The 20,244-nt window shown below is 43.0% G+C and overlaps 1 protein-coding gene across 2 annotated transcripts in view; it reads left to right on the forward strand.

Annotated features, from left to right (window-relative positions):
• The first annotated feature begins 3,426 nt into the window (after positions 1–3,426).
• SNRK (SNF related kinase) overlaps positions 3,427–20,244 on the forward strand; it is a 40,589-nt gene continuing 23,771 nt past the window's right edge. The window contains exon 1 of one of the 2 annotated variants that reach the window (XM_075271312.1): positions 3,427–3,707. The gene's annotated coding sequence lies outside the window, so the exon portion shown is untranslated. The remainder of the gene's footprint in view (positions 3,708–20,244) is intronic. The other variant, XM_075271311.1, reaches the window with a different exon arrangement.

Consider the following 20,244-nt stretch of genomic DNA (forward strand, 5'->3'; position numbering starts at 1 on the left):
TTAGTGATCCCTACAGAATTTCTGTCCTGAATAGTGCTCCTCCACTCAAAAAGTTTGGGAAGCGCTGTTGTACAGTATTTAGTATTTTGTACTTGGTGACAAAAAATGGTGCCAATAGAAATTTCAATTTGTACCCCACAAAACTGCACAGCCCTCATACTGCTAAGCGAATAAAAAATAAAAAAATATTGCTTTTAGAAAGCAAAGAGGAAAAAGTAAAAAATCTGCAATTTGCCATGGAAGGAAATTTACAGAGCAGTATATGACCTACCAACTCTCCCGGAACATCCACAAGGGTTCTGGAAAAAGGGGAGACCTGAACTACCAGAAGATTTGGCAGATCTATTGGTTGCAATAGAAGCCTCCTGATACCTCCTGGAGAACAATACTTCATGTACAGCTTATGTTTATATAGCCGGGATCCAGTGTCACTATTCATAGCCTTGGCACCCATATGTACATTTAGGCCGGGTTCACACGGAGTATTCTGGCTCGTCATTTCGTACGTAGACGCCGCGGGAGGATTTGCGGGCCGTATACGCTCCCATTATTTTCAACGGGAGCCGGTACCGTACACGCAGAGAACAGGAGAACAATAAAAAGTGATGCACAGGAGCGTGGTCTCAACAAATGTTTGCAAGTTGCAGTCTCTTTGAGGCAACCACCCAAAAGTGCGTTAAAGTTAAGGCCCCATGTTACAGAAACGCAGCTTTTTTTTGTTGCAGATTTTATTGCGATTTTTTTTGTAGCCAATACCAAAAATGGCTACAAAAGGAATGGGAAATATATAGGAAGCTGTTACACTTCTACCTTTTGGTTAATCCACTTCTGGCTTTGTCTCAAAAAATCGCAACAAAATCTGCAACAACAAAAAAGGCTGCAAAGTGTGGCCTTAGCCTAAAAGGGCTTACGCTGGGTTCACACCAGTGTTTGGGTCTCCGTTATCAGGTTTCCTGTCAGACCGTGACCGGCAGTGAGCGCCTGTGAGCGTTTTGTGCTCTCTGCGGCAAAGCAGTTTTTTTAAAACCAGACACAAAGTCCTGCATGTCCGACAATGTGTCCGGTTAAAAAAAAAAAATGGTTTTGCCGCAGAGAGCATAAAACGCTCACCGGCGCTCACTGCTGGACACTTTTCAAACCCATTCAAATGAATGGGTTTGAAAAATGTCTGCAGGTTTCCGTCTCCCGCCGTTTCGTGCAGGAAACAGAAACCTGCAGAACGGAGACCCCGGGCACAGATTTGAACGAGCCTTTATCTGGGCTTATTTTTTATGGCCTATCCTCAGTACAGGCCATAAATATGATTGATAAGGGACTGATACCCGGCCCCTGGACCGATCAACTATACCAGGGGTACTCACACTTTTTCAGCATGTGAGCTACTTTATAAACTGACCAAGGGATAAGATCTACTACCCACTTCTTGTGGGCGGGGCGGAGCGTGAGAGCAGGAGACAGATCTCCGGTGTCTGCTTGTTCACAGCGCAGGCTGAGAATCATCTCTGGACACTGGCAGGCCGGGGCCTTGCACTCGTTCGCAGTCAGGGCTGTGGCGGCCCTGCCTGCAAGTGTCCCGAGATGACGCTCAGCCTGCGCTGTGAACAAGCAGCACCCCAGCTCCCTTCTTCCCTAAGAGCGGGGAGCGCGTCATCCCTCGGAGCTGCTGCTGCCCGGCCTGCAAGTGTCCGGAGTGCTTGTTCACAGCGCAGGCTGAGAGTCATCTCCGGACACTTGCAGGCAGGGCCTGCAGACACCGGGGATCCCTGGCTGCATCCCGCGATTGACCCATACGTCCTTCGCGATCGACCGGTAGATCGCGATCGATGTATTGGGCACCCCTGATCTATACGAAGCCACTTCCAGTGCTCGTCCAATACACAATATGGTGGAGGAAGCAGAAAACTCCATCTGTCATCTAGCGGCCAGGTGCTTTCACTGCAGCTCAGCTACCACTGAAGTCAAGGATAGGCCATAAAAAAAAAAAAAAAAAGGTCTGTGCAACCTTTTTTAAAACTGATCAAAGAGGATGGTTAGTATGGGGAACTGAAGATCTGTCACAGAAAATGTGGTCCGGGTAAGGAGGTGGTCTCAAGGAGAATGGTTAGTATGGAGGACCATCATAGAAATAGTGGCCTGGATAAGGAGGTGGTCTTAAGGAGAATGGTTAGTATGGAGGACCATCATAGAAATAGTGGCCTGGATAAGGAGGTGGTCTTAAGGAGAATGGTTAGTATGGAGGACCATCATAGAAATAGTGGCCTGGATAAGGAGGTGGTCTTAAGGAGAATGGTTAGTATGGAGGACCATCATAGAAATGGTGGTCTGGGTAAGGAGGTGGTCACAAAGAGAATGGATAGTATGGAGAACCATCATAGAAATGGTGGTCTGGGTAAGGAGGTGGTCTTAAGGAGAATGGTTAGTATGGAGGACAATCATAGAAAAGGTGGTCCGGGTAAGGAGGTGGTCTTAAGGAGAATGGTTAGTATGGAGGACCATCATAGAAATGGTGGTCTGGGTAAGGAGGTGGTCACAAAGAGAATGGATAGTATGGAGAACCATCATAGAAATGGTGGTCTGGGTAAGGAGGTGGTCTTAAGGAGAATGGTTAGTATGGAGGACAATCATAGAAATGGTGGTCTGGGTAAGGAGGTGGTCTTAAGGAGAATGGTTAGTATGGAGGACAATCATAGAAAAGGTGGTCCGGGTAAGGAGGTGGTCTTAAGGAGAATGGTTAGTATGGAGGACCATCATAGAAATAGTGGCCTGGATAAGGAGGTGGTCTTAAGGAGAATGGTTAGTATGGAGGACCATCATAGAAATGGTGGTCTGGGTAAGGAGGTGGTCACAAAGAGAATGGATAGTATGGAGAACCATCACAGAAATGGTGGTCTGGGTAAGGAGGTGGTCTCAAGGAGAATGGTTAGTATGGAGGACCATCATAGAAATGGTGGTCTGGGTAAGGAGGTGGTCACAAAGAGAATGGATAGTATGGAGAACCATCACAGAAATGGTGGTCTGGGTAAGGAGGTGGTCACAAAGAGAATGGATAGTATGGAGAACCATCATAGAAATGGTGGTCTGGGTAAGGAGGTGGTCACAAAGAGAATGGATAGTATGGAGAACCATCATAGAAATGGTGGTCTGGGTAAGGAGGTGGTCTCAAGGAGGTTTCCCTGTATTCTGCCTATGATTAGATCATGGTTCTCAGGCTGCTGCTAGTCTATGCAGACTGTTTTTAAATAAAGCTGTTGAAGAAAAAACACAAGCGGCGACAAGGCAGCTGGAGACACAAGCCGTTCGGTATAGGCTACTTCACAGTCACGCCCATTTCCTTGGTTTGCGACGTTCGGTTTGTATGCGGCACGCCCACTGGTGAGGACGTCAGAGAAGGGCGGGGCTGCGGTGTAGTGCGGCTGCGCTCCTGCATCTCTGCTCTTAGCCTGCAATCGCTCATAATACGAGCAGCTCCATGATGTTGGTGAGCGGAGTCGGCGCCGCTGCTAGTGGTTACTGCAGAGCTATGGGGGAGCTGCATCAACAACAACACTAGTGACAGGACAGCGGCTCACTGTCATTACCGTAATCCATCCTATACCACCGCCACCCGGAGGACGTGCCCTGCTCCTGCTACTCCTGCGCCTCACCCGAGCATTACGACGGTGGGCTGTCCGGCCCGGCTTCCCTTCTCTTGTGGCCCGTGAATGTAAGTGAGCTGTAGCCTTCCCTCCGCACCCACAGGCAGCAGACAACGGCCGCAGTGCCCCCTCCTCCCTGTGCTGGCCGCTCTCTATGCTGCTGCTATGGCTGGCAGCCTTGGTTATGTGTGTATAAACTTGTGTGTGGGGGGTAACTCCATTCATATCATGCGGGCTCATCCATTCACAGGTAATGAGAACCTGCAGCCGGATTGTATAGAGATGATGCGCACTATGACAGTGCTGTGAGTGTGCCAGTGCTGTGCCATCAATCACATGTGCCATGTGTTCTGGGGGGCATTGCCACCTGGATCCTTCATACCCTCCCAGTGTGCTGCTGCTGCTTATCTGCACCTACTGCTGTCGTAAAAATACCTGGAATAGCTGCTGTGTGCACAGTGCTGTGATATGTGCTTGTTCTGCATGGCCAGGGGCATGGCATAGGTGTGGTGATCAGCTCACACATTGCATACAGGGCATATGTTTACCCTTGCACTGCCTTCATCATTCATTGATCGCCTGACATTGCTGGCTTGCTTGCTTGGGGCAGTCATTATTTCCCCTGTTTATACATTGCAGTGGAGGGGAGATGCAGAGCTGATGCAAGATCTGTCACTGTCCATACATATGCCCTGCTTCTGCTAATGGATCATATATGTTACGTGTATAGATTGTACTAATCCCACATGCATTCTGTAGGTTGAGAGATTACGGGTAATCCCATCTGGCACATGCAGAATTAATATACTGAAGTGTGCTGGTCTATTGTTCACTGGATCTATGAAGATTGATGCTAGATGGCATGAGCTATCCTGCTGATATGTTTAACCTATAGCCACTGTACATATGCTTATGGATAAAGGATTATTATAATCTGCACTAATGTTTACTATCTGCAGGGTGGCGAGATTGCATTCCTGTTGTGTGGCTTGCTATGGTGTGTAATGTACTGTAGGATTCCTGTTTGCAGTCAGGCCTTGTTTGTGGGTTAGTTACAATTTCATTAAGGTACAGTTACTCGGGAAGTTTTTGTATGTGCTTTATGAGCCAAAACCAAGAGTGGATTAAAAAAACACATGAGAAGTCGTAGCTGTCCTTTTATACAGTTTTATTGTTTCTGATCACATCTGATTTTGCCTTAAAACACTGCATTAAAATCCTGGTCAATACCTGCACATGTGATTATAACCTCACAGCAGGAATCGGCAACCTTTGGCACTCCGTCTGTTGTGAAACTACACTTTCCAGCAAGCACACTTGGCCGGCTGTTCTCAGAATTCCCATAGTAGTGGCTGAAGCATGCTGGGAGTAGTAGTGTCACAACAGCTGGAGGGGCCAAAGGTTGTTGCTCCCTGCCTTACAGGCTACAGTAGGTTAAAGACCTGTAGATGGTTATCTCATGTCGTGTATGATAAACTTGATAAATTCAGAGTTGATATTGGAGACTGGGGGCTGAATAGAGATTCAGTATTGCATGCTTCTGGGAAACTTTGTTTCCAGTTATTATACTGATGTAGAGATCTGTAAATGGGCTCAGGTTATATACAGAGGGTAAGGTTTTTTTTTTGTCTTTTATTTCCAACAATATTTTTTAGTAAAATATTGAATACAGTTTGGGGAGGAGAGACCTAAATATAGAAGAAACATATTATGTTTGTATAATATTAAAAAAGCAAAACATTAAACAACCAGAATGGATTAATACTTTATCATTGCTCACTTTGTTTTATATCCTTATAATGTTTTATACTGAGGCATTGGAAGACTTTGGATTTATATACCTTATGCCCTCATTTAAATGGCCCATTCAATGGGTGCTATAGCCCTGTAGTATAGCTTGTGTGACCATTTGGTCAGGTATTTGAATATAACCTCCTGGAGGGGCGAGATCAGGACTTGTAGACATATGGACAGCCATAGATCTGCATGTATGTACAGTAGTGCGCAGTATACAACATTCCTATCTTCTAACATCAGGAGTTAGTGGCCACAATGTAATCTATGTTATTGCACTATAGGTGTACAATTACTTTATGTGCATGTGTGTGAGGCTCTAGAGCAGTGATGTTGGAGATATTCCACCTTCACATTATATAAAGCATGGAAAACCATAATATTGTAAAGCTCCGGATATGGTTGTCTCACTCCAGAAGTTGATTTATTTATTTTTTTCCTGCAATAAGAACTTCTGTTGACATGAATGGAAAGTACCCAAAGACATTGCATAGCCTAGCCGTGTCATCAGGATTGTCAGATTGTTGGGATTGATAGGTGATCACTTCATGTATGTAGTGGTGGGTATTATGGTCAATGAGGAGGTCCAAGCAGTAGACTCTTCATCCAGCCCTGTGCCGTGCATGCTAGGATATGCACAGAGGATATTTTACATCTCCTGACATGTCTGTTTTAGTAAATATTTGTGTGAGCATTAAAAAGTTTTGGAGCATCTTTTCTTAGAGATTGTGTTGTGCTATTCCTCAGGTATGTGTCTAGAAATTTGGGAATAAATTGACAACTGGGTGTTCGAATTCCCTCTTGACACAAGCAGCACTGATTGGACAGTGTCATGGACCCCCCCCCCATCTGGTAACACACTGTTGTCAATGCATTTAGTCATTTCTTAGAGGAGTAATAGAGATGAGCGAGTAGTATTCCATCGAATATTGAATACCATTATAGTCTATGGGGAAAATCGGGAATGTTGTTCCGGTTTCCATGGAAACCAAAGTTCGACACTTTGGATCCTCTAAGTTCAGGAAGTAGCAGGACGAGGAGCACGAGGAGGTTTTTGAATTGAATTCAATGGAATTTTCTTATGTGGTATTCGACCGATACGAGTATTCGATCAAATAGTAGTATTCGATTGATTACTATTCGCTCATCTCTAAGGAGTAACAGAGTAACCATTCATCGTACAATTCTAAGAAGAGACGCTCTAGAATTGTTATTTCATAGAGAATATAAAAATAATGAAATATTCTTGGTAGGAGATCAGGAGTGGTGACAGATCCTCTTTATGAATCACTTAGTATTATGCCATATTAGACATGGAATCTGTGAGAGAACCCATGTATTTAGGTTTGGGGGTGGGGTACAATACTGGCCCATTAAAGATTGTGGGAGCTGTAGTATGATACGTACAATGATAAGGCGGGTGTGAGATTTCTTGCTGAGAAGTGGTTGGCCAGCCTAGGTAATAAAGGTGGACATCTAAGTACTGCTGGTGCCACAAGCTTCTGATCTGCCCTTACCCTATAAGATGGAAGGATGAAAATCTCTTATTAAAAAGAGCCAGGTGGCCAGTGTGTGATTCATAACTTTTTTTTATTATTATTTATTTTAATTTGCGTAGTTGATTAAAGAAATCATGCTGGCGTTTGCGGTGTTGTACAGTAACTGGATTTTGGCTCCTCAGGCCTACTGTCACTGGCTCACCCCATCATACCCTATTGGTGGATGAGAAAGTTATGTGATTATCATGGCTGTCAGACTGTGATCTGTAGAGACAAGCCCCGGAAACTGGATGTCGCCTTTAATCAGTAAGTAGGGTCTTCCAGGACTTCTAATCCTCGCAGACAGGGCTATGCCGCACATGGTCACATTAGATTGTAGGCTCTTTACTCCTTAGGAAGGTTACATGAGGAGACATTGCTCCTGGTTATGACACCTTTGTTTAACCAATGCTATGCAGATTTTCTCACCTTTACTCCTTCTAGCGTTAACTCATTTGACATGATGACTCAAGGACCATACTTGACTTATTGCTCAGTGAAAGCCAGTTCTGAGAAACATTTTGGGTGAAGGAATGACATGGCCTGGTACATGTAGGACATATCCGCCCGGGCGTTTTGTTTGAATATTTTCCAGACATGTGTAGAACTGTAGGAAACATTATAAGCTTACTTCTAGACTAGATTTGGTAAATCTAGATATTCCGGTAAGGAGAACGTGCAGCTTTAACAGTTGTAAAGATACCCATGCTCTCTCTTGCTGACCTACCATAGCTGGAACCATAGGGTAAGCTCTCCTAAAGAAGTTGTCTTTACAATCCTCATGATGTCTTCAGACTTGTACTGCTGTTCAACCAAATTTCTGTAGGACTTCTTGGATCTTGGTCAAGTGGTCACATGAAGACCACAGCCTCAAGAGCTGTCCCTTTTATAGTATGGGGTAGCCAGATGATATCCTTGTTCTCACAGATGATTTGTGTGGAGCAGATATGTTCTCTCAGGCTTGAGGAACCTTCTTAGAACACGGCCCTGACTCTTTACAAATTATACTGCTTTTGTACCTTCCTTCACAACCGTATACTTTTTTATTTTTAACCTGTTAAGTGAGTTCTCTAGTTTGCAGCTGTTAATACTGAATATATGGCATATATTCGAAACATATACTATAATTGTTCTCATAATGATCAGGTAGATGACAAGGAATTTGATATATATGACATGCAGGAGTCCTGACCATAGGACTATAGAGACACGAGCTGTTCTCAGTACATCTACAGTAAGGCTTTGGCTATCAAACGTTGCGTACGGTATATACTCTCACAGGCCCTCATGATTAAAACCTGTTGTACAATTGCAGTCGGTTTTGATCATGGACACATGTGAATTTCTGAATATGTATATATGCTCCACTTTACAAAGGAGATATGATTTCCTTATATTATCCAGCGAATAGTAAAAATTATTTTGTAGTATATCGTAGGCAGACATTGTCTTTGTCACAGTATCACATGTAAAAAGTCAGTATACAAATATAACGTCCTTGTTGGGGTGCACTGTGGTAGTAGCCTGCAGTCTGTTAGGGATCCCCTGTGCCTGTGTTTCTTATATAAAGCCTTGTATTGCACATTTATTCCGAAGCAGTGTTGTTACCCAACTTAGCTTTCCATCTATTTTTTTTTTTTTTGTTGCCCAAGACTAAGACAAAAGTCACTTGTGTAAGGGCAAGGAGGAGCTGGCTCTGAGATGCAGACCAGGGTCTCCAAATAACAATGGCTTTTATAGGCTTGCTTGAGACACCAATTCAGATGGCAGGGTCAGTTCCTCAAGACCTTGGACAAGGGACTTTTGTCTCTGTACATCCATGACAGCCAACAATAATACATTACAAGCCTGATTGGGCAGGGAACAGTCCCTACATGATTCTGTATACACTGCTTCCCTAATACGCAGTATGGTCTGGGCATGATGGGTTTTTTAATGTTGTTTTCACTTGTAGGCTTCAATGTGGTGCTTGGACAGTAAGAAAGCATGAAAAACACTTGAAATCCAGGTTTTATTTTTGCTCTAAAAATAGTTTAAAGACACAAAAACAGTGTATGTGAAGGAGCCTGCAGCCATCTACAGTGCTCTTTGGCATCTTGACTTTACTCTTCACAGTCTTGGTATATCGCGGGTCAGAATGTCTGCAGTAACAAAAATTATTAGCCTCCTGTCCAGCAGGCACTGGGCTCTGTTGATGTCCCTCAGTGTGTGTTTATTTACATCCAGCACATGGCTACTGCTGCAGGCAGTCAGTGGCCACAACGGTCATGTGCCCTGTTACTGGTATTGTGGCTAGGTGAAAGGAGCCATGATGTTAGTAATACAGCACATGACTTCTGCAGTCTATTAGCGTGCAGCGGGACAACTAGAGGAGACGCTGCGGGGTTCTGGATACGTGTATAGGCCTCCCAAAATTTTAATGGCTTTTCATAAAAATAACATTTTTACCTTTGCCGAAATGTAAAATATCTGCAGAGAGCTTTGTCTTTGATGTGTTTTACCTCTGGTTACCTTGGTTCATGTTGCGATCTAGTCTTATGTCTTGAGGCTTGTTTAAAGTTTCATCTAATTGTTCCACTGATCATTCCCAGTGGTTCGTAACTCCCCAAGCAAGGCACTGCTGCTATTTTTACTGTTGGAAATTTCCACTCTGCCACCTGTATAAGCTAAGCCTAACCAACCAGGTGCACATGGCAGATTTTTGCCTGACTTTCCTTAGTTTTCTGTTTTTGGTTTGTTTTATGCTAAAATATCAAATCCTTACCTACCTTTTGCCTGGAGTAAATGGCCTCATCTTACCTGTATGTTATGTGCGTTGCTCCTGTATATTGCTGTCTGAAGAATTCATCAGGGTTTTGGAAAAAAAAAATAAATTAGGTGCCTAGCAGCCAACGTTCTGACAAATTCGCGTTTCCTGCTATTGGTGATAAATATAGGTCTCTGTATCACCGTGCGCAATGGATGTCAGTGGCAGAATCTACTCCTTCGTACTTGTGAATAAACCACCATTTACTTAGAGCACATCTCAATATTGAAGTCAGCTAGTTATAGTGCTGACCTCGTCTTCCTGAATCCAGGAAAAAAACAATGTTTCAGTAGCCATTTTTAGCAACTAATGAACTATAATTTGGTCACAGTAACAATTAGCAATAAAGCAATGACTGAATATTCACTTTCGGAGTAACTAACTATTCATCAATGGAACAGTTGAATTTAGAAAACTTTGTTATTTATATATATATATACACACCGTATTTTGCGGACTATAAGGCGCACCGGACTATAAGGCGCATTACCCATGAGCGCCTTATAGTCCTGCCTAGGTCCATATATAAGGCGCACCGGACTACAAGGCGCAGCGCTGTCCGGTGCGCCTTATATGATTGAAAGCGGCGGCCGGCAGACTTTGCCGGCGGCCGCTTAACCCTCCGCGTGCCAGCCGCTTCTATTCATTTCAATGGTACGCTTCCATTGAAATGAATGGAAGCGCTCGGCACACGAGGAGTTAAAGAACTTCCTTCTTGATCACGTCGGAATAATCTCCTTACCTTTTTACCATAGCCAGCGCCGCCTTCTTCCGCAGCTCCGTCTCTGTCTTCTTTGGGCCTCATGGATGACGCATGCGCAGTCGGCTCTAACAGGCTCTCGCAGCCAGAGCCGACTGCGCATGCGTCATCCATGAGGCCCAAAGAAGACGACACGGAAGGCGCGAACACAGCTCAGGGAGAAGGCGGCGCTGGCTATGGGAAAGGTAAGAGACGAATAGTCTTTTAAGGCTATTCCGACGTGGTTAGGGGGAAGAGGTTCTTTTAATGGTAGAATCTAGAGTTGAGCGAGTACTGTTCGGATCGGCTGATCCGAACAGTACTCGCTCATCTCTAGTAGAATCTCTTTAAGCAGCGGCCGCCGGCAAAGTCTGCATGCCGCTTCCATACATTACAATGAGAGCGCGCTATTCAAATAGTTAGAGATGAACGAATACTATTTGAATAGCGCGCTCCCATTGCAATGTATGGAAGCGGCATGGAGACTTTGCCGGCGGCCGCCACTTAACTCCTCGCGTGCCGCCGCTTAACTCCTTGCGTGCCGCCGCTTCAAGCCTTATATAAGGCGCACCGGACTATAAGGCGCACTTTCGATTTCTGAGGAAATCGAAGTATTTTATGTGCTCCTTATAGTCCGGAAAATACGGTGTGTATATATATATATATATATTCAGAAAAATTTCTCTTTTTGCTCTTCTCAGGCTGCTTCCCTGCCCCCGCCCCCCCTCCATCTGATAAAATAACTTTCACTGTGAGAATTACTGCTCTGTTCATCAAGACAGACTGCATGTTACATGGCTCAATTACTCTTTGTCCGTAGAAGTCTATGGAGAGGGGCAGTACAGTAGTCAAGACAGTAAATATGAAGAATAGAAATGTTTTTTCACAATTATCTTTCACTTAGTTGCATAAGTACAGGGCAACACTTCTCTATATATGTTCTGTATGGAATAGGTACTCTAGGGGCCTGACACCTGGGACCACTGCTGATCAGCTGTTTGAGCAGATCAAAGTGTTTGGGTGAGCATTGTGGTCTCTTCACTGAAAGCAAAATGGACCATAGTACATTTTATAGCAATCTTTTTGCAGCACCGCCCTATTGACATGAATGGGGCTGAGCCACTCTCGGACCATGTAATGAATGAGGGTGCATTGTATGACCTGTGAAGCAGCTCTTGTGCAGGGCTCCTGTCTTTTCATACAGCTAATCATCAGGGGTCCTAGGTGTCAGCATAAGTTATAAATTGAAGATCGCCATAGATCAGCAATAAAGCTTGAAAGATCCATTTATATACTTACTCTTTGACATAAGAATAAAAAACAAATATACAAAAAATTGAAAGTGAAAAGTGTGAGAAATATAACTTCCTAATTTTGTAAACTTTCATTTACTTTGTGTGACAGCGAATTGTTTGCATTTCAAGTAGATAAGCTGTGTTACTGTAGTGTGCTCTAGTCCCAGTGTTGAAGAGGATCAAATAAAATAAGAGAGTGAGTAGGCAGATGAGCCATGGGAAATGTAGTTTGTCCAAATTCACTGCAAATGACAGCAATATAAGGAGCGGCAAGTAAAATAAAGCAAAGGCTGCACAAGTAACCGTGAGTATTTAGCACTGCTGTGGATGTGTTTGCAGATAACCCCTCAAAATAGCACATCAGGCATCAAAACTAACTGTGCTGGAATCGGTGGAGGGGCTCCTATAAAGTGATGCCAAGCACTTGGAGGTGGTGAAAGGTCTCCTTTAAGCTGGCCTTACACTTCACGTAGCTGATGTCGGCCAAGCAAGTTTTCAGCCATCTGCCTTGCCAGACTCCCTCATACACATTCACCCTAAGAACCAAAAGAACTGGCAGCGGAAATCCAAATGCCCAATCTTCTTCCCGATCATCATCTGTTGTCAGGACACCATACACATTTAGATAGCTGAACCCATAGAAATGATCAGGTTCCATCAGAACAAATATAAAGTACAGTATATGACTCCACAGCTTTCTGGGGACTTCACACATGAGAGATTCCAAGACCACACTTCTGCAACCAACTTCAGTACGATTTACGTAAATTCACTTGTGGTGTATTCTAGTCGTGTAGCAAGGAGTACATATCTGCAGTAGGGTATATATGATATGCCTCTGTATTTTGTACCACCTGTTACTCACTTTGTGGCTGTGCTCCCGCCTCAACAGTCCCGTTTTCTTAAGATATTTTAATGGTCCAGTTGCGCTAAAGAGCAGAAGCATCAGTAGCATAGAGAACATAAAACCTCATATACAGCCTAGTCCTTACATGTAGTATAAAGCTTTGACTGATGCTTTCAGCAAATGAAAACTGTCAGACAACAATTTATAGGCCGACCACCAACGTAGGAAACCTAAAAGCCTAATAGATAGTGACAAGCCATGTCTATAAATCACAGGCGGTGGGGACAGGAACAGGATTCTCCGGAGACACAACTGGGTATTGTGCAGGTTCTCCCCACGTCTATCAGTAAAGTTACATCACTCCTTCCCATATATATATATGTGTGTGTGTGTGTGTATATATATATATATATATATATATATATATATCTGGCACAAGCAATGAGAATATCTATACTATATATTACCTATGTATGTTAATCCGGCACCAACGCTTAGTATCGTGTATTTCTATTACTAAGAAATGACAATACACTTCAGCCTTAATAAAGTGGTTTCTATAACTGTATATGATATAGATTCTATATTCTATCTTTTATTAATGACTCTTTCAGCAGTGGAGTAATACAATATCCCATTGCTACATTTATAAGCTGTGACATTTCTTTGAACATGCCTGCTGAATGGAATAAAGGATTTTAGAAAAAAAAAAAAAGAGATTTCTTAATCATTCCACATTTTTTCTTCTACTCTGTTCAATGAAGATCATTACATTTTTACTAAAGGAGGAGAATTAATTGGGATTGAGATGTAGCCCTCTATTCTATTACAGCCATGTTAAGATACGGGATTTTTGTGGGGTTTTTTTTTTTTTTTTTTTACTATCATATCCGGTTTCTATTATTGTTGGCAAGAGTATCCGTTATTGCATAAAAAAAAAAAAAACATCCTATTATTGTAACTCCATTAAAATTGGTGCTTTGAAGGTGGCCAAACACCCTATACTACAGCGGCTGAACTCCATGTTTGAGTAATGTTCATTCGCCAAATGTTGGGAAACAGGGTGCCCGATCCTTTGTTCTCAAGGAGATTGCAAGTGGTTTATCCTAGCATCTAAGCCGCTGTATGCCTCCATATGTGACAATGATGCCTATGGTTCTAATAGCACGCCCTTCCGTTCCTTGTGTGTTAGTGGTAATTAGAAGATGATGATGGACATGTCTTATTGTCGGCGTGTTGATACTATGTATAGTAGCTAAACAAACCACATGTTGGTCTGCTTGTGTATCGTTCTGCAAAATTGTAGAAATCTAGCAAAGAAAACAATGGTCCAGGTTTTGACATTTTTCTTGTATTGCAGACAAAACAGTATTTTTGTCTACTACTTGATCAACCATAATATTCCAACCATCTGTAGACCTACCTTATGCTTCCCAAACACCTCTGGCGTCTAAGCATTGCGTACTATAAACACTCCATAAGATCTGCCATTTTGGAGATGCTCTGGCCCAGCCATCTAGTCGTCAGGGTTGATCGGATCTTTAGACTTGCCCATTTTCTTGAAACTTGTCCTCAGATTTAAGGTCTGTAAACAAACAAGCATGTCTTTGAACTGATGAGGTGTAGGGCCGAAACATAGCGATCTCAGTCACTGTTCCCCAAACCTGTAAATCTGTTACCTCACAATTTCCATATTGATAATCCTTGTCAGTTTAGGGGCCTGAAACCTGACGAGAAGTTACCTTTTAAATTGAATTATGCTCTATGTATAACCCTGAAGTATGTGTTGGTGCTACAAAAGTAACTGGAATTACTGAAGATACAAAGGCCAATATTTACTATCATGGCTACAACTAGAAACTAACAGAAATATCTTTGGCGCATCTAGTTTGGCTAAAATATATAGACTTGCTAGTTATGGGTGCGGGTTCTCAGTAAAGGGATAAAGCCACCGCTGTAAATCTGGCGCTTTCTCGGGCCCCGTTCCCACGGAATAACGCAGTGCTCATTCTGACACGCAAACTCGTGTCAGAGTGAGCACTTCAAAACAGAATCCCATTGACTTCAATGGGTTCCGTTTTACGCACATCACACATTGAAATCAATGGGTTAAAAAGACTCCCATTGATTTCAATGTGTAGCGCGCGTAAGATGGAACCCATTGAAGTCAATGGGATTCTGTTTTGAAACGCCTCGCTCTGACACAAGTTTACGTGTGAGAATGAGCGCTGCGTTACTCCGTGGGAACCGAGACTCAGATGGTCCAAGTTTATGCTGTCTAACTTGGTATGGTGTAACTTGTCCAAACTCTTTAGGACTTGTATATCATAATAATACGCTGTAGGACTTTGACGTTTTACTGCCCCCCCCCCCTTTTTTTTTTTTTTTGTCTAAAATGTTTGCATCCAGCTATTACTTTAAAGACTATAGACTATATACACAACATTTTTGAGTATTTTTAGGCCAGGGGTACTCACACTTTGTCAGCATGTGAGCTACTTTATTAGCTGACCAAGTCGAAAGATCTACTACCCACTTCTTGTGGACGGGGTGAGGCGTGTCTGTGGGCGTGGCCTGGCATGTGGGCGTGGGCCGGACGGAGCATGAGAGCAGAAGACAGCGGCGTTCTGTGGCCGCCCAGGGATCCCCGCTGTCTGTTTGTTCACAGCGCAAGCTGAGAGTTCTCTCTGGACTTACAGGCTGGGGCTGCTGCAGCCTGCCAGTGTCCGTAGATGACTCTCAGCCTGCGCTGTGAACAAGCAGCACCCTGGCTCCCTCCATCCCTAAGAGCGGCCTGCAAGTGTCCGGAGTGCTTGTTCACAGCGCAGGCTGAGAGTCGACTCTCAGCCTACACTGTGAACAAGCAGACGCCGGGGATCCCTGGCTGCATCCTGCGATTGACCCATACGTCCATTGCGATCGACCGGTAGATCGTGATCGACGTATTGGGCACCCCTGTTTTAGGCGTTTTCTTTTTGTGATTCAGCATAGTTCGGGGGCAGCTTTTCCTCTGCCTCATTTCTGAACGCTTTCGATATAGGAGTTCAGATAAAAACACCTGAACCTGAAGATGAAAAATAGTATATGTGTGAAGGAGCCTTCAGGGCATTTTCTTATTTCATGTTGAAGCTGACTCTAGATATAGATCTGTCCATTAATTGATCTCTAATTCACAACTTTGTGGAAATGGATTTTCCTCTTCCTTACAGAAAATGGCCGCCTGCTCTTTGTGAAGGGTAAATTACTTTAGTGGCCTGTTGATCTGAGCGGCTTAAAGCCACTCTAATCCAATTTAAGGTCGGGTTAACTTGCTGAGATCGGTGCTATATATGGGTCAAGCTGTAAATGTGTGTGACCCATTACTTCTAGATGCAGATGACTTGTCTTCTACCGCTCCTGTTAATTGTTAGTGCACGTATCATAGTAGCGTATATTCTCTTATATTCCGGTTATATAATGGCACTACAGAGGGCTGCTGTGATATGTTGTTTGTCTTGTTCCGTCTCATGATGTTTAGTGCTGTTGTTCCTTCTCCAGTAAATGTGATGACTCTTAATAAACAAATGGTAATAATGGCCTGAAGATAACAAATGATGGATCTGATTTGGCTTTTCTGCAACATTACTGTAGGTGTGGTTCCTGAAGGCTTGTAATGCATGTGTTTTCTGATAATGGTTTTCTGTTCTTCTTCCTTGGTGGAATAATCTGCATGTGTGGAAAACAAAGCGCTTAAAGAGGACCTTTCACCACCGTCACCAATTCAAGAGCTTCACATCTGTACATAAGCGCTGCTCCACTGATTCCAGCACAAGTGCAGGTAGTTCTGGTGCCTGATGTGTTATTTAGACTCTGTAATGTCAGAAGGGCGGTGTCAGGGAGGGGGTGTGATTCAGAGCTCCAATCAGAGGCAGCCAGTGCCAGAGCTCAGAATCACACCCCTTGTCTGCTCCTGCCTGACACCGCCTTCCTGACAGACAGGCACCAAAACTAACAGTGTTCCTGTTTGGTACCATGGGGGTTATAGAAATATATTCCAATTGTGCCAGAATGAGTAGAGCAGTGCATGTTAACAGATGTGGAGAACTGGTATTGGTGAAACGCTAAACTTGTACCTCTGCCTAAAGCTTCTTTGTTCATCCACATAAGGTTAGTTGATTTTACACATGCTGAACACATTTTTGGGATGAAACTTCAGATCGGGGAGTGTAATGTGAAAAATGCTCCCCCCCCCCCCCCCCTTTTATGGCATAGACTCCCCTCTTTTTACCATAGACCATATCATGTTTGTGACGCACGGCACTAGCTCCTTGAATGTGTCTATGGGCATCACAACTACATTTAGGAGGAGTCAGTGACTAGCACTAAGGTTCATTCATATGACAAAATACAAAATGTATTGGCTGTTATATTAAAGACTGTACATAGCCAAATAGACTCTAATGGATCTACTCACATGACATTCTTTTAACCTTCCATGTGAATGATCCTAGATAAGCAGAACAAGCTATTTCACGGACCCGGAGGGATGTGTGCAAACAGATTGCCCAAAAGTGTACACTCAGCTTACACTCAGTTCACACCAGTGCTTGCCAATCTGTAGGGGGATTCTGTTCCCCTCTCCGCATGAAAAATGCAGAGAGAAAAAGTGCTGCAAGCAGGGTTTTTCTCTCTGCATTTTTCGCCCTTTTTCAAGCGGAAAGCACAGGAACCCCATTATAATCTATGGGGTCCACGGGTTTCCTAAGGTAACCGCTTTTATGTGGATTAGGTTTCTGTTCAGGGGGGTCCCCATGCGGTGTGTACCTTCTGTACCATTTTTATGTGCACGTACTGCTCAGTACGTCTGTGACTCTACTCCGCCATTACTCTATTTTATTGCGCTTCTTTCTTTGAATGTTGTCCAGCTGTTTTATTTCTGCTCCTGTTTACTTTCTGAAATGAAGCCATGTTGATGTTTATGAGCAAACTTCAGCCCTATTTCCCAGACGTTTCATCGCCCCTACCCTTTGCATCCTCAGCATGTATTAGGATATTTCAGCCCTATATCGTCCTACTTCTAACTGTATAAAACTACAAATATCGCCATAAGGCCGTGTGTGTGTAAAACCCCAGTGTTTGATATACTTTGGATCTTCTTGGAGTTTTATTTCTCTTTATTTTCAACTCCGTTAAAGCATCAAGAAGGATTTTTGTAGGAAAGTATTATGTTAAAGCAATTTTCCAGGCCTTTTCGGTCGTTTACTTTTATACAGCGGTAGCAGAGTTTAACTTGACTTTATGCACCGTGATAACTTGCTGTAAGTGTCAAGTTAAACTTTGCTACTTCTGTATGTTAGTTAGGATTCTGAATTTGAGAAATTATCTCTTAGATTGTTTCCTCGATCATTGTCAGAGATTGTATGTTGTTTGTTCTTGTGGTTCTACAAGTCCATAATGACAGAAACCTGAATGATCTTTTGAGTGACTTAAGACTTAAGTGACTTATTGTTCGTACCTGACTACACCTATAGGGGATATACACACACATACTTTTTCTGATGTTGGGGCTGTATATCCTTAAAAGTCATAATTCTACATACTTACAGAAATTTGGTACAAGAGAAACTTCTTCTGCCATTTTTGATTTCTGACCCTTTTTACCATATTTTTTTACGACATTGTTATTTTGGCAGAAATACACAAATAATGTTTCTCTTACATTGAAACATGACTGTATTTGACACGCGGTGTCCAGCTCAGAATTCATAGACTGCTTGTAGTCTTTACGTTACGTTTTGCCTTCTGGGCTCTGGGAATGTTGTGGGTCAGGGCTCGGAAAACTGTGGGGTTAATAGCCATGGTATGGCAAGCACATCTAAGCCAAACATAGTCTCTTGGTGTCAGACAAAATGGATATTGACAGCCATGATGTATTGCCGATGTGTCACAACGATTAGGGTTGCACTTGTGAATCTGCCATTGGTCTAAGGCAAGGCCAGACAGATCCCAGAATTCGGTGACTGATGCCTTCAGTGCAATGGGAATCCCATAGTGGTCTGACTACAGTTCATTTCCTACCATTGCTTTAGGCTCCCCAGTGGATATACTATATTGCAACACAAGGGTCTGTATTGTGGCCCTCTAGACCCCCTACCTTCTCTCACTAATGTGGTATGTGATAAAGCATATATTTTTTGTTTTTTCGCAAAGACACAAACTGAAATGGGTCTACACTGATATGTGTAGTCTTATGTGGCCTTTGTATTAGCAGATTATTATGCAAATAGTTCTATTCTATTGCATTTGATGCGGCACTTGTCACTTGCCTCAAGGACACCCTGCTACTTTATCAATGACAATAAACAGGAACTGTTTTGTATGTGTTTTTTCTTTTCTTTCCTGGAAGCTTTCTGGTTATGAGCCATCTAGTAGTTGGTTTCTCTTCATGGCTTGTTGTATTCACTTGTCATCTGCACCGGTTGCCTCCAGGGTTTTCTTGCAAATATCTAAGTCAACATTGACATCTGTCGCCCCCTCCCCCAATGCAAATGCTTCCTATGACAGAACACAAACTTGACAGAATGTATTTGTGGTCCGGCCTAGGCCAACTTCCAAAACTTTATCCCCCAAGATTCCATTTTATTTTATTTTTTTTTAATGGAGAAGGATTATTGTGGTGGCAGAGCCCCAGAAAATTAGAGTCTAGCGAGTCTCCTTGGTGTTCGGGGGGGTTAATTTTCAATGACTTGTATAAAAACTGGCAAAATGTCAGACCTAGAACTATAGATAAAATACATCCTTCCTGCAGGCTGGTTTACTGAGCAAGAGTTCCTTGGCTACAGTTCTCTTCAGGCTTCCTGCTTCAAAACTATATTCTTATTTGGTTAATACTACAAATTCAATTTTGGTCCTGGGAGAAGTTTTGTTTTTTGCTCCCACCCCAAGTTGATGGGTCAGCCTGATACTATAGTGTTAATTTGCAACAGATTGTAAATGTAAGTGCACAAAACAATTTGTAACCTTATACATTCTGCATCTCCATTAGGAGCCATGATCACTTTGCGGAAATATTGTCAGTTTTTCACAATTTTTCAGATTCTGACTACTTTCCTGAGCCAATTGCAGGGAAGGAGTGAGGGTGGGAGAAGATGGATCTTCCTGCTAGATAATAATATAACCGTAATAGTACAGAATATCTGCTGCACAAGGAGGATTCACACAGGACAGATTTTCTTGCACAAATTTTTGCAAATGACAAGTGTGTTCCATTCGTCAGAATGAAGTTGTTTCGCCGGCGAGCACATGGGTTACTGAACAAGGAATGCAAAAATTTCTTAACCTGTAAATCCACCTTACCTTTCCTTTTGGTAGCTCATTGGAATGGAAACTATTTTGCTGTCTCATTCATGGTATGCTTGGACTGCTACATGTGTGTTACCGGTAATTCATGACTTTCTGCGAATTTATCTATTTCAAGGCTTTCAACTACCGTATAAAAAAAAAAATAAAAAAAAAAAAAAATTTTTTTTTTTTTGCTGACTCGAGTATAAGCCGAGGGGGGCTTTTTTAGCACAAAAACTGTGCTGAAAAATTCGGCTTATACTCGAGTAT

The sequence above is a fragment of the Leptodactylus fuscus genome, chromosome 4 (genome assembly GCF_031893055.1).
Source record: "Leptodactylus fuscus isolate aLepFus1 chromosome 4, aLepFus1.hap2, whole genome shotgun sequence".
Taxonomy (NCBI): Eukaryota; Metazoa; Chordata; class Amphibia; order Anura; family Leptodactylidae; genus Leptodactylus; species Leptodactylus fuscus.